Below are 14,008 nucleotides of genomic sequence, written 5' to 3'. Positions count from 1 at the left end.
GTGGCAGCAGTGTATACCATCTACAAGATGCACTGCCGAAACTCACTGTGGCTCCTTAGGCAGCACCTTCCAAACCCACGACTGTTCCCATCTAGAAGAGCAAGGGGAGCAGATACATGGAAACACCACCACCTGGAAGTTCACCTCCAAGCCATTCACCATCCTGACTTGGAAATATATCGCCATTCCTTCACTGTCACGAGGTCAAAATCCTGGAGCTCCCTCCCTAATAGCATTGTGGGTGTTCCTACATGGACTGCAGCAGTTCAAGGAGGCAGCTCACTACCACCTTCTCAAGGGCAATTAGGGATAAGCAATAAATGCTGCCCTAGCCCACGACACCTACATCCCGTAAATAAATTAAAAAACAGCTGAGCCTGAACCAGTGTTTTATAAATGTTCATCATATCTTCCTTGCTTTTATACTCTATGCCTCTATTTATAAAGTGCAGGATCCTGTGTGCCTTCTTAATCTGCCCTACCACCATAAACTATTTCTGCACATATACCTCCAAGTCTGTCTGTTCCTGCACTCCCTTTAGAATTGTAACCCTTTAGTTTATATTGTCTCTCTTCATTCCTGCTACCAAAATGCACCACTTCATACTTCTCTGCATTAAATTTCAACTGTCACATTAATTAATTCCACCAGTCTGTCTATGTTCTCTTGAAGTCTGTCACTATCCTCCTCACGGTTCATCTACATCTGATATCGGAAAATTATGAAAATGTCTCATGGACACCCAAATCTAGGTCATATATGTCAAGAAAAGCCGTGGTCCTATTACCGACCCCTGGGGAACTGCAATGAAAAGCTTGTTCCAATCCAAACTCTCAATCCAATCCAAACCATCACTCTCTATTTCCTGTCACTCAGTCAGCTTTGTATCCATGCTGCCACTATCCCTTTTATTCCATGGACTGCTGACAAGCCTATTATGTGGCACTTTATCAAACACCATTAGGAAATCCATGAATACCACATCAACCGCATTACCTTATCAACCCTCTCCTCTTTCACTACCTTAGGCAGCATCTCTTCCTTGGAAGAAACAGATACAAAGTAGTCATCTAATACCTTAACAATGCCCTCTGCTTCCATGCATAAATCCCCTTTTAGGTCCCTAATCAGCCCCACCCCACCTCTTACTATCCTTTTCTTATTATATGCCAATAGAAAACTTTTGAAATCATGTTATATTAGCTGCCAGTCTCTTTTAATACTCGCTTTTTCTCTCTCATTTCCTTTTTCACTTCCTCTCGGGCCTATTCAAACTGGCTTTCACTTGCATTATCAGCAGACATCTGCCATACACACTCTTTCTCTAAGTCATCATCCAAGGAGTTTTGGCTTTGGTTGCCCTACCTTTCACCCTCATGGCAATGAATTTCAACTGTAGCTGAACTACCTCCTCTATAAAGGTAGCCCATTGTTCTGTTACAGTTTCTTCTGCTAATCTTTGATTTCAATTTACCTGGGATCGCACTGAAATTGGTACTCTTCCACTAGTGTTTTTAATTCTAGATTGCTGCTTGTTGTTTTCCATATCTAATCTAAACCTTATGATACAATGATCACTGTTGCCTAAATCTAGCCTACTGACATTGATCCACTTGGCCTACCTCATTCCCCAGAACCAGATTGACCTGGCCTGGAAACATCCTTCTTTTCTGGCCCGGAAACATACTGATCAAGAATATTGTCCTGTAAACACTTCAGAAAATCTTCCCTCTTTCTACCCTTTACACTATTACTGTCCCAGTCAATAGTGGAATAATTGAAGTTCCCCATTATCACTACTCTATACTTTTTGCAGGTCTCTGTAATTTCCCTGCAAATTTGCTTCTCTACATCTTTCCCAATAGTTGATGGCATCTAGTAGTATAATGGTAACTCTATTGTTTCTTAGCTGTAATCAAATATATTCTGATTCCTCCAGGAATCTTGTCTCTCCAGCACTACAATATTCTTCTTAATCAATACTGCCACCCCTCCTCCTTTCTTAACTTCCCTATCTTTCCTGAACGCCTTGTATCCATGAATATTTAGTACCTGGAGCTGCCCTTTTTTGAGCCAGGTCTCTGTTATTGTCACATCATATTCCTATGTGCCTATCTGTGCATGCAGCTCAGCAACATTATTTACCACACTTTGTGCATTTACATATGTGCCCTGTAAAACTAACTTAGAGCTCACTGAATTCCCTTTAAGTCTGACTCCACCTTACTACTTCTTATTCTTCTGTCTCTCTCACTTCTTTGTGAATTTTCTTTCCTTTTGTAGTAATGATGATTTTATTTAGTGTGTGATGTACCTTTTAAGAATAATACTTGTTAGGAGAGATCACATGATCTGTGGTAACCAATAGGAGAGTAGCACAGGCTACCTCCAGCAGTCAGTGTAGAGTTGGAGATTAATGCACATGTGTAGTTGCTGCTGAGTATATTTTAAACGAACTTAACATTTCCACCCAAGAAGTGTCTGTAGTTTAACTCTATTACTAATAGTACAACTTGGCTACCCTTCAATATCTTTATAATGCTATGTCCTGGTCCCTATCCCCTTGCCAAGCTAATTTAAACCCTCCCCAACAGCACTAGCAAAGCTACACATGAAGACATTGGTTCCATGAGTTGAATCATCTGGCCTATACAAGCCCCATCTCCCCCAGAACCTACACCTCAGAAATCAAAACCCTCCCTCCTCCACCATCTCTCCAGCCATGCATTCACTTGCTTCATTCTGCCATTTCTACACTCACTCGTGAATGACACAGGGAATAATTCTACCTTCAAGGTCCAGCTTGCTATTCTCCTTCCTAGCTCATCCCATTGAAATTGGTACTCCTCCACTTAAGTGTTTTTAGCTAGCTCTACCTGAAGGATTTCACCTTTCTTTCATCCTAAGCCATTTGTACAGATATAGACCCCAACCTCTGGCTGTTCACATTCCCCCATTCAGAGTGCTCTGTACCTGCTCTGACCCTAGCACCAGGGAGGTAATAGCCCAGCTTGGAGTCTTGCCTACTACAGCTGCAGAAACACCCTGTCCCCCTAAATATAGAATCCCCTATCACTATTGCGTTCCCATTCTTCCTCCTGGTCCTCTGTATAGCTGAGCTAGCTGTGGTGCTGTGGGCTTTGCTCTGGCTGTACTTACCAGAGGAACATTCACTCTCATCAGTATTAAGAATGGAATACTGGTTGGAGAGTGAGATGAACTTGGGAGCTCCTGCACTACTTGCCTGGTCCTTCTTGACTGCACAGTGAACACCCGTTCCCTCTCTGCCTGCATTCCTTTAAGCTGTGGGATGATCACATCCAGAAATGTGCTATCCACATGGCTCTCAGCTTCATGGATGCGCTGCAGCGACAGCAGCTGCTGCTCAAGCTCCAGAACCCGGAGATTGAGCTCCTGCAGCTGACGACATTTCCTGCACATCTAGTTGTCCAGGACACAGGAAGTGCCTGGAGCTCCCACATGGAACAGGCGAGACATTTGAAAGGATCTGAATGTAAACACCTTCCTTCTCCAACATTGTTGTAGTAAAAGCTGATTTGCAAATAAATATATCAAAGTAATAGTTTATTGTGCATAGAGCAATGTATTTGTAAATGCAAATTTAGAAAATAGTCAGAAACTAACGCTAATCAAATAGTTAATCTGAAAACAAAGATACATATTGGCTGCTGATAGCGATTAATTGACACTGCAGTCTGACATCATGCATAGTCATTTACTTGTTTGTTATTAAAGAGATCAAGCTGTCACTTCTGTTAATACTAGAGATAAAACATACGAGTCTTAATATGAGGCCACAGATCACAGAAATAGTGAATAATAATTTATTCTGGGTTGTTTAGTGTTGGATAATGTCACTGCACTCTGGTTGATATATAGTACAGTTTTGAATAAAAGCAATAATGAGGTTGATATGCCAATGACTCACAACATGTGTCCAAAGTTACATTGGCAACTTTTGATTTGCACAGAACACAATGCTATATATTTGCCAGTTACACTAAAACCCTTCAATTTTGTTTTGAAATATCTATTTATTGGTGTTTCAGTATAGAGTGGCACAGATTGAGGACAAAGTGTCATGACTACGCACTCTCCATATGTTGGGCTCTTGATGCTGTCTGTGTTGCCCAGACATGCTTTCCCAGATGAGTGATTAGAAAACAGTCACCTCCAGACACACTCAAGCACCTTGTGCAACATTAACAGAGGCAGACAAACAGATTTCCTGACAATGCCTTCTGCCAAGAAATGGAGTATGGCACAGAAGGTTCTAAGGAGAGAGAGAGAGAAAAAAAACACTAGTGCTAAATCATAAATGAAAGAAAATAAATGATTTGGCATGTAATAATTTAATGGTCTATTAAAGTGTCATCTGTGGCTCATTTGGTAGCACTCTTAATTCTGAGTTAGAAAGCTGTTCCCGGACTCGCACACAGAAATCAAGGCTGACACTCCACTGGGGTACTGAGGGAATGCTGCACAGTCAGCAGATACCATCTTTCGAATCAAATGTTAAACCAAGGGCCTGTCTGTCCTCTCAGGTGAATGTAATAGATTCAATGGCACTATTTTGAAGTAGAGTAGGGGAGTTATCTGCTGTGTCCTGGCAAATCTTTATCCCTCAATCAAAATCACAAAACAGATTATCTGATCATTGTCGCCATTGCTGTTTGGGAGCTTGCTGTGTGTAAATTGGCTGACAGATTTCCTAAATTACAACAGTGACTACACCTCAAAAAACATGTCATTGATTGTAAAGTTCTTTGTGATGTCCTGTGATCATGAAAGGCACTGTATAAATGCATGTCTTTCTTTTAAAAACTAGATAAACTGAGTTTTACTACTGTGCCTTCAAACTCAACATTCTCATTGAACTCCATGTTATACATTATCTCTGCCATTCTGGATAGCTAGTTTTGCGTTTCATCATCTTCCAGGTACCATGCCCTCAAGGGGCATTGGTGTCCATGGACTTCCATTGGATTGGTCCACGATTATGCTTGGCAAAGAACTGCAATGGTTTGCCATTGCCTTCTGCAGTGTAGCTGACCAGGAAATTCTCCCACTCTTACCGCCTGCCATCAGGTGTGTTGGAAGGATTTACAGGCTGATAATCAACCTGTTCGGCCATATTATGCACACACTTTTCTTGGCCATCAAGTCCTTAAGTGGGACTTGAACTCAGAGCTAGGGACACTACCACTGTGCCGCAAGACCTCTCTGTTTGATCCTATAGAGATAAAAACAACTGCAGGGAACTATGATATGGCAGAAAGGAACCTTATCAGATTTGCTTAAACTTCTCTTTTGTGTCCCTCTTTCCCAATCCTGCAAAGTCTATACATCCTTCCTCCCTCTTTATTAAACTGTAAGTACATAGGAGATATGTACTTTCTTCTCTACACTGAATCCTCAATGCTGAAATGGATATGTGGCTGAAACTGCTGGAGACTGGCAGATGTTGCTGTATGTCTAGCAGGGGGCTTCATCACCATGAAATGAATAGAGAAAAGACAGACGCACACAACCCAACACTCACTAGGTTTTTCTTATGGCACATTTTGACCATCAGTTTTATGATTACGAGATTGGAAACTGGTGCCATGATACAGTTAGCTGCCAAATTCCTGTTTGGGAAAGACACTAATTACATTGAATGACTAACAGAATATATTTTCTTCTGGGTACCTAAACACCTGCAACCACTCAAATGACATACCCTGTGTATAAACATATAAAAAAAATGTTATATATGCATTTTCCCTGCAACTATCATCCCTGAAGGTGTCGCCTGTCACTGGGATTCCTGGACACTTCCTGGACACTGGCAGCTTTCCAAATGACCATTCTTCATCTTTGATCTTGCACAGTGCACACTGACATGATATTCATTCTATCTAAGTCTGATATTGGTTTATCTGGTGCTCACATGTGTAAGTTTCCAGTGCTAATCAGAGCAGGGGTGTTAGATGAATTTCTTCCTCCGCTCTCTTCAGTTCAACTGTAATGCTACTCTTGCTGCTGTGAGATCACTGCACTAACCACAGACCTGGGCCATTCTGGTTTCTATGAGAACAGTGCATGAAGATCTCTCTCTCTCTCTTTCTCCATCTTCATGTACTGTCCCCATTGTCTGAGAGTTTTTAATCATGCCTGAATGATGTCATGATATCACAATGGGGCAAGTAGAACAGGGAGGTTCCAAGAACTACCTCTGCCAGTACAGGGATTGAATGCAGCCCATTGCTGTTATTAAGCACACACTCTAAACAAAGGAGCTAAATAGCCCCCCTTACGTCTAAGTCTCTCTCCTGAAACAAGATCCCAGAACAATTACAATGGTTAAAATGCCTTCCAGAATATTGAGTATTGATAACTCTGCTATTGGTGATGATGCTGAGCGATTCTAAGTTACCTATCATCAACACCATCAATAGAAGCCCTGCTAATGTGAAGCTACAGTAAGAAATAATCCAAATGTGTTCTCTCACTGACAGCTGAGCTACAACTATGTTTGGGCCAGTGGAACACCAGTGACAATTCTGGGAGTAAGTCACAGTGAGAGTCTCAATATATTGCTCAGAGTTCACACTTTTCCAAAGTAAAGTGCCCTAAGTCTCTAAATCTGTCCTGGTAACTGAGGGCCTTAAATTAGTGGCCCTTCTATTTCAGGAATATAATTCCTTATTACAAGCCAAGATCTGTTGTATTTTACTATTCTGTCACTTTTTCACTGATATACCACACCTGGCCCAAATACACAGTGCTCTAGGCCTCTGTTGATTCTTGGGGATTAATCCCCTGCTGAACTCTCATTGAAGGGTCTATGTCACTAGGATGATGTATGTCACAAAGTGCCTCACAGAGATGATGTAATGATACAATGAGCAATGCAGCACGTTGTTACAGTTATCTGTCAGAACAAATTATTTTTCCCAGTGTTGAAATACAATGAAGCTAAACTGAATTCAAAGTGTACAACAGATACATCATCTGCTGCACTTAGACATCAAACGTAAATGATACATTTCAGATAAAAAGAAGAAATGCTGGAAATAGCAGCACTAAAATACTGCTGTGTGATGTGCTAAATGCTGCCATTTCCCATCCCCACTCCCCTCCCCTCACCTCCATGGAGATGATCACAAAAATGTCCCCACATGAATGTATACAGATGAGCACTGGAGATGGTTTAGAAGTGAGGTTACCTGGCTATTCCATCCCAATTTACAAAGGAATGCAGAAGATAGCTGGGGAAAAAACCCACTAATAATGGCTTTTTAATGAAGTCAGTCAATTCAGTTTGAAAGAACAAATTCTTTCCGATCCTCTTAACACTTGTGTATTTGAAAGGCTGTTAGGACAGAAATTTGTTTGGATTGAAAGGAATTCAAATTAATCACAGAAACAGATGAATGACAAAACAGGTAGAAGCCAGAACTAGGTTGTAACCCTGCACTGTTGGAAATAAATGAAGAATCTAAAAACCTGATCCAATCATGCTGTTTTGGAATTATTAAGTGATTAATCTTTGTCCTTATATATTCTAACTCACCTTAATCTTTTGCAGGTTAATTTATTTGCAATTATTCACTGGGTTGTTCTTAATCCTTTACCTAGAAACCAACTGTTACAGACATGAAGGGGAATTAACCTAAACAGTCCTGATTTCTCCTCTCACTACCTGTCCGTAATTTTGATGTTCTGATTTCCCCCCTTAAAAGTGATGGCATATTTTTCCCAACCCTTCAGTTTGGAGTGTTCCAATCCTCTATTAATAACCCACAGCAAACTCGAGATAGAGTAAAATCGGAGTGTTGGTTTATTTTACATACACACAAAACACAGGAAAGGGGTTTTGCAACGTCCGACCCTCTTTTCACTCGTACAATAAAAGAGGGGTGAGGGAAAGAAAGGGGTACAGGGCAAGGCCATGATAAAAATAGGGGTTATGGTTTTACATGAGTCCAGAGTCCAGAATCAAAAGTCCAATGGCATATTCCTTCAGAGGATAGCAGGCTGACTGTTGCAGGGTGATCTGTCTTTCCCAGAGGGAGGTCTTCCATGATGGGAGAAGGCACGTAGAGATGAATTAGCCTTGAACGCACAGATACAGAAGTTGCAATGTTCCAGTAGTTCACATTGTAGAAGAGGGCTAGGCAATTGACCAGGGCAGAGCTCTTTCTGCTGCTACCTGTTAGATGATGAAATGGTGGGCTGCCTGGGTTCAGTTCCACACAGTAATATTCCAGGTTCTAGTAGGTTTGGGGAGGTCATGTGACCTGGGTGTTGGACAAAGGATGTATTTTCCCAGGTCTGGAATCCTGAGGTGTTTAATAGAGGAGTCAGTATCCTTTTGTCCTTTGCAAGTATGCCGTCTCTGTTGGCCGGAGCTGTGCCTTAGAAATATAAAGGAGATTAGTGCATTTCTTTGCAATTTGATTGTTGCCAGTCGCAGAGGGCATTAGCGCCTCTTTAAAGATAGCTTTAAAGATAAAGGTCCCAGCTGGCTTCTGAAGGTTAGAAATTCCTCTGGTATGAGTCATGGCTAGTCAGGGTAAAGCCTTGTCCATTTTTAAAATCAAAATAATAATTTTATGAAGTGGCCAGGTTGATGTAGATATATATTCCTTCCTGTCTTCTGGCTAGGACACAACCCTTGGCATTAAGCAAGTGTTTAACCCTAAATCCACCTCCCTTTCCATGATAGATTTAATTCCGAGTTAATAGGGATTAACAGGGCTCCTGGATGGCACAGGAGGGCTTAGCCATGTGGGACATTAAGAGAAAATTTGCCTCAGCAAATGGCCCATTCACCTTTGACCTTATTAATTACGTAGCATTACATAGTGTATCCAGCATGGAAACAAACCATTCAGCCCAACTAGTGAGTGCTGGTGTTGATACTCCACACAAGTCTCCTCTCATTCTATTGACCTCATCTCAGCTTTTCAGCATGTCTTTCTATTTGTTTTTCTCTTGTACTTGTCTATTTTCCATTTGCAGGCGTCGATCTAATCTATTTGCCTCAACCATTTCCTGCACTAGTGAGTTCCACATTCTAAGCACTCTCTTATGAGGAAATTTCTCCTTATTTCTCTATTAGATTTAGTTATAACCTATCTTGTATTCATGGCCCCTAGTTTTGGTTTCCCCCACAAGTGGAAATATTCTCTCTACATTTACACTGCCCAATCCGTTCAGAATTTTAAAGATGATCTTGAGCATTATCCCCTCTTCTACATAACTTTCTACATAACGATCTCCACCCTGGTCTTCTTCAGTATGTGTGAGCACATTACAATCTTGACCTGGGGTCCTATCCTCTTCCAGTTTTGCTAGTTTGTCAATTATTTTCTCCTTTCAATCCCAACTGTATTAATATTCCTTTTAATCTTATCCTCTGGAGAAGTGTCTGTTTCATTACCTTCTTCAGTACAAACAGAGGCAAAGTAGTTATTCAATACTTCTGGCATTTCTCTGTCATTATGTGGGAATTTATGTTGCTCATTGTTTAGTGGCCCTATCCCTACTTAAATTTCCATTTAGTATTAATGGGAGCTCCAACACCTGGAAGTTCCAATCCAAGTCACTCACCATCCTGACTTGGAAATATATTGTCGTTCCTTCACTGTTGCTGGGTCAAAATCCTGGAACTCCCTTCCTAACAGCACTGTGGGTGTACCTACACCACAGGAACTGCAGCGGTTCAAGAAAGCAGCTCACCACCACCTTCTCAAGGGCAACTAGGGATGGGCAATAAATGCTGGCCCAGCCAGTGACGCCCACATCCCATGAATGAATAAAAAGAAATGTCAACAGAACACTTTGCTTTTGCTGGTGATGCTATTAAGAACTAAATAATTGTAACATTGTATAAACATATAATTTAATTATACTTTTATTTTAAAAGGTATCAGACATCTTTATTTTGTTGAACAGGCAAGCAGGACTATTTTCAGTAGGCTGTAGGCATAGCCTTGAACTTCATAACAAACCTCCAGTGTGGACTGAAAAGGCTAGTAAGTTCAACCCTAATTTCCAGGGACCAGTCAAAAACATTCAGATTGATAAACGCTTTGACTGTACGGATAATGTGCAGGGCAGGTCAGAATTGTATTTTTGTCTTCTAGTCAGACATGGATCAAAATGACATTTGCAAAATATAAATACATTGATGTCAAAATTGCTAAATTATGGCCACATTTTGTTTCTTGGATTTCCTGGGATGAGACTGTGCCATGTCAGATACTTGAAGATGATCTCTGGCTACAAGAGTTGTATGACATGGTGGTGTGATAGAGATGTCGGCACTCATAAAACTGTATCCCTGCAAAGGCCTCTACCAAGAAGACAGATAGTGGCAGCATTGGAAAGGATTGCTGAGGGAAGGAGGCAAATCTCAGCTGACATAAGGCGCAGTAATTGGCTTTTGGTGATTATCAGATCCAATGGGCGGAATTTTCCCTCCTAGTTGATATCGGGTGTCATGGAGGGCAGGAGCGGACAATATGGCAGGAAGACCAAAAATCAGTTTCACGCCATCGTTTGCGATTGTCCACTCCACCCGTCAATGGCGGGCCGCCTTTCCCACTACTGCATGACGGGAACGCCATTTTAATACAACTGCATTTCATTACAATCCCTGCTCACTGGAATCAGCCCCCCATGTTAAATTTATCATCCATGTCGACTGGAAAACGTGCAAGTGTGACGTGCAGAAGTCAGGGCTTACCACCAGGCCTTGCTCACATCTTGGACATCCGAGTAGCAGAAGATGCTGGAGCGCTACAGCAACCAGACCATAGAAGAACATGTACATTGCATGCTGGGTGGATTCTCGTGGACGTGGCTCCACTGCGAAGCAGCTCATGGAAGGTGGAAGGTCAATGTTGATGGTGTTCAGAGTGGGGAGAAGGAGTAAGGGTGGAGGAAGGAGTAAGGAGGGGGATGTTCAGGCGAATGTGCAAGGGAGGGTTCTGCAGAGTCAATGACTGCCTCCTGGGGAGTTAAATGAGGGTGGGCGAGGTAGGAGGAATGGTGAGAATGAGGGAGGGCAGAATGAGCCGGGAGGGTGAGGGTGCAATGATAATGGTAGAAGGAATGGTGAGGGTGGTGGGGACTCGGAGGCAGACATGGACCCTGGGGTGGGAAGGTGGAGGTCAGGGAAGTCAATGTGGATGGGGGTGGGATTCTCAAGGAGCTAGGGAATGTGCTCATTCATCTGGACATCCCGGAAAGATAAGAGTTCTGGCTGGTAGGTATTGGTGGGGAGGTGGAAGGTGATGCTGGGGGGGGATGGGGGGGTGAAAATTGATGGGGGAAAGGGCATGGGTCATGGGTGACTGAGGGAGGGGAAAGGATGGGGGGAACTGAAGACAAGCTTCACTACAACCATCTTGCAAAACTGAAAGTGGGCGGAGCCACATGTTGGGTAGGAACAGGTACTGCATGGGAGTGCGATCAGTGGGTGGGTGGAGATGCAGGTCAGCTCAGATGGACAACTGAAAGAGAACCCCAGCAGGCAGCATTGAAAATGCTCGGGACATTGAGATGAGTGTGATGTTTAATTATTGTCAATAATAGTCATATGTTTCTTAATTTGAATATCGACTTGTAATGCTGTGAACCCTATTATTCTAAGGAGTAATTTATAAGAACATCCTTCATCTAACACTAATGAAATTTGGGAAAAAAGTGCAAATGTCTTCAATATGGATTTTTTATATCAATTCTGTGCTCCAAGTCATTGCTTCAATACTTTGCTGTTGAATTTGAGTCAAAACTTCTCCCTGGCTGTAAGTGATACTACCGTAGATACTAATGTAAAAGCTACATTTTTGAGACCAATGTTAGACAAAAAATCAAGGGCTTGAGTTTTACATGGGTGATGTTTTTGAGGGGTTGATATGTGTGCTTGCTTGGGGCCTAAATGAAAATCCAAAAAAGGCCATTGCAATGGAATAAAGTAAAAAGAACTAAATAATAATATTAATTAGCTAACATTATTTCATAACATTTCAAACTATATACATTTCATCCAACGCATTACAAATATATGCAGAGTTAACTAATTATAACACATCATATTGAAATCCTTCAAGCTCATTCTAATTGCTATTTGAATTATTGAACAATTCATTCCCAATAGCCAGGTTGTATTTCATCATCATATGGATCTTCCTCGTCTATTATGCAATTATTAGTCTTCTCAACGAATGCTACAACTTTCATTTTAAATTGAACTGTGTACTTATTACTCTTTCTTGGAGGCACCATCATAGATCACGTAGTACACATTAGTCTTGTTGATTGGCTAGGAGATTGCCAGTAGAATTGGCAGAAGGAAAATCTAAAAGTTCCTGTTTGTGCCTTTAAATTAATGAACCGTACTAATTACCAGTAAGTAATTAATAATCACAACACAGTTTGATCCCTGAAAAACTAGGGTTGTCTTTTACCCGAAGTAGATGAAAAATTATGGTTTTTAGGCCAAAGGTCACGGGATCAACTTTTACACAAATATATAGGGAGTGTTAGATAAACTAAATCAGTTTTTCCTAAGTATTGCATTTTCCATAATTTGTTTATACGAAACATTCACCTCTGTTAACTTTAATTCTCATATGTTGTTATAAACTATTCTATATTGTCTACACTCAAAAGCCCTGCCACAGCCTAATATCTCAAGTGGCTTTATTGGATAATGCTCCAGTGTCTTGTGATGTTTTTACTATATTAAGGTGCTGTGTAAAAGTAAGTTGTGGTGTTGAGCTATTAAAGCTAATTCTGATACATGATCTGTATTCAAAGATCTGATCTCAATCAGAGTGATGTGGAAAGCAATGAGAGAGCAGTTCTAACAAATCTCCAGCCTCTACTCTTTGCCTAAAGGAAAATCAGTTTTTAGTTCCATATGGATTCACAATTCAATGGCTATTCCATTTAATCTTATTGTGCCATTGAAACATTCTGATGCAGTACACACAATGAATTACAGTGCAGTGACTGTTATGTTGCTGTTAATTAAGGACTGATTCAGCCTTGGCACAATGGCATCCATAGAAAAGTACCTGAACCTTTTAGAAACTAAAAGTTGTCCACCCACAAACTAAACAAATGTAATTAAATAACATTTCAAACAAAAAAATTGAAAGACAAGCTATTCAGAAAGCCAAAATGTTACTCAAGAGATGCCAACATAAATTGGTGTGAGACTGCTCTATGATACACATTGTTGCTGCAGCATATTCAACCTTTGCTATACCAGGAATAGACCAGTGGGACATCCGGTTCCATGTGTACAAAGCCTTTACCCTTTGCTGCAACATTAAATCAGAAAACTAGTCAGCCAAGACCTCTATTGAGTGCAACCACTTAAAAGCCCAAATATGTCATTCAGTGTTGGAATGTATCAGTTCAAACTATTAGTTTCTGCACACAAACTCAGTTAAGTAAATCATAATTTACACCCACAAGAGGCTCAGAATCATCATGGTACCCCAGACCAAAGGTGAGTGAAGGCAGGATGGGGATCATGAGAAGGGGGGAGGAGAAAGGGGATCAGAGGCAAGAGTAGGGCTTGGCTATAGGGTCCCCCGCAACTTGATACCAGGTCTCTTGATTGGGGACAGAGTGCCTGACAATGAAGGACCCCTGGGACACCACTGGCAATCCCAACAGGGTTTGCTGGGCAGCTGGCACCAAATTGTGGTGGGCTCGGGGATAATGGGTACCAAATGGCTCATTAATGAGCCTAATTAAAATGCTGCTGCTTGTGGCTGGCATTCTCATTTCAGCCCCTTCCACCGACTTAATCAGGAGAGGTTTTGCTGCTGCCAGGAGACTGAAGCAGGGCTTCTCCCACAATTAAGTAGGCCTAGCCACCATGTTTCCCACCATGATGGCCTACATTAAATTCAGCCCAAAGTTTTGAGAACTCATTAAAGTTTAAAGACTCCCTAGATGTTGCAGTTTCAGCAT

Source organism: Cetorhinus maximus, chromosome 22 (assembly GCF_964194155.1).
Source record: "Cetorhinus maximus chromosome 22, sCetMax3.hap1.1, whole genome shotgun sequence".
Taxonomy (NCBI): Eukaryota; Metazoa; Chordata; class Chondrichthyes; order Lamniformes; family Cetorhinidae; genus Cetorhinus; species Cetorhinus maximus.
The sequence above is the reverse complement of the archived record's forward strand: the minus strand, read 5'-3'. Positions refer to the sequence as shown.